This window comes from Jaculus jaculus, chromosome 10 (assembly GCF_020740685.1).
Source record: "Jaculus jaculus isolate mJacJac1 chromosome 10, mJacJac1.mat.Y.cur, whole genome shotgun sequence".
Taxonomy (NCBI): domain Eukaryota; kingdom Metazoa; phylum Chordata; class Mammalia; order Rodentia; family Dipodidae; genus Jaculus; species Jaculus jaculus.
In genome coordinates this window covers 13,805,028-13,806,655 of record NC_059111.1, presented here as the reverse complement: position 1 = coordinate 13,806,655, position 1,628 = coordinate 13,805,028, and the positions used below count along the sequence as shown (strand labels likewise).

At 46.6% G+C, this 1,628-nt stretch overlaps 1 pseudogene; it reads left to right on the top strand.

Annotated features, from left to right (window-relative positions):
- The first annotated feature begins 533 nt into the window (after positions 1 to 533).
- On the top strand, positions 534 to 1,400 carry LOC101613359 (annotated as a pseudogene).
- The last annotated feature ends 228 nt before the right edge of the window (positions 1,401 to 1,628 follow it).

The window sequence follows — 1,628 nt, the reverse complement described above, 5'->3', positions numbered from 1 at the left end:
TTAAGGCATTTTCCCGAGAAGCCTAAGGACCCAGGTTCGATTCCCCAGGACCTATGTAAACCAGATGCACAAGGTGGCACATGCTTCTGAAGTTCTCATTTACAGTGGCAGGAGGCCCTGGCATGCTCATTCTCTCTCTCTCTGTCTGCCAATTCCTCAAAAAAACAAATAAATAAAATATATTTTTTTAAAAAGGAGCTGGGACAAGGGTGTGGGGGCATGGGGGGAGGGGAGGGGAGGGGAGGGGAGGGGAGGGGAGGGGAGGGGAGGGGAGGGGAGGGGAGGGGAGGGGAGGGGAGTGGGCCTAGGATGATGGAACTTAATGCTATAAATCTAGAGCCTTTGGCTTCAGTGCACTTAGTTGGTTGTTCCCCCCGCCTTAGGATTATTATCTCTTCTTGACTGAAAATTTTACCTGTGAGATTTTCTGGGTTTTGTTGGTTTTATCTTTAAGATCTTTCCCTGGGCCTGATTCTTAAATCTGTGGCTCTTGTGATAGTCACTGGCTTGCTTTTTTCTTCCTTCTGACTAACATGAGTGTGGATCCAGCATGTTCCCACAGTTCCTGTTCTGAAGAACCATCAGATCCTGAGGACATCTCACCAATGCCTGTGACTTATGGGTCTGAGGAAAATTGCTTCTCCTTACAAATACCTTCTACTGAGATGCATCACACAGAAACTGCCTCTCTTCTTCCTTCCTCTGTGAACCTACCTGTTCAGGACAGCCCTGATTCTTCCACCAGTCCCAAACTGGAACTTCCTGGTTCCAGCTCTGAGGAGGGCAAGGGAAAGAAAGAAGAGAGTAAGATCCAAGTCAAGAAGCAGAAGGTGAGAACTGTGTTCTCTCAGGCTCAGCTGTGCGAACTCGACCAGAGGTTTCAGAGACAGAAGTACCTCAGCCTGCAGCAGATGCAAGAACTTTCCAGCAGTCTGAACCTTAGCTCAAACAGGTTAAAACCTGGTTCCAAAATCAATGAATGAAATATAAGCCATGGCAGAAAAACAACTGGTCAAAGACTAGCAATAGTGTAACTCAGAACATCTATAGAATATCCAGGCCTCCATTCCAGCTATCTCCCAGGGTTCCTGGTGAACCCATCTGGAAACCTTCCAGTGTGGAGCAACCAGACCTGGAACAACCCAGCTTGGAGCAGCCATTCCTGGAGCACTCCGGCCTCGTACTCCAAAGTGTGGAGCAGTCAGCCCTGGGGTGCTCCGTTCCATAACTCTGGAGAAGACTCTCTGCAGCCCTACATGCAGTTCCAGCGGCATTTCTCTGGAAATGATTTAGAGGCCAGTTTGGAAACTGTTGGGGAAAACTCTAAGTATCTTAACACTCCGCAAGCTTTGGACGTCTTCCTGAACTACTCTGTGAACATACCTCCTGATGACATGTGAAGTGGACATGCAGTTTTAGTTGGAGAACTGGCTGAGTTCATGGCTTTCTTAAAGGGTCATTGTATTGTTTAATTTTGTTTTTAGTGCTGTAGGGCAAACCCGGGACTTTGCATATGCTAGGCAAATACTGTTCCACTCTAACACTGACACCAAATTGCTGTTTTAGAGCTATGTCACTATGGTGTTTTTGTTGTTGTTTGTTGTTTGTTTTGTTATTTTTTTTTTGAA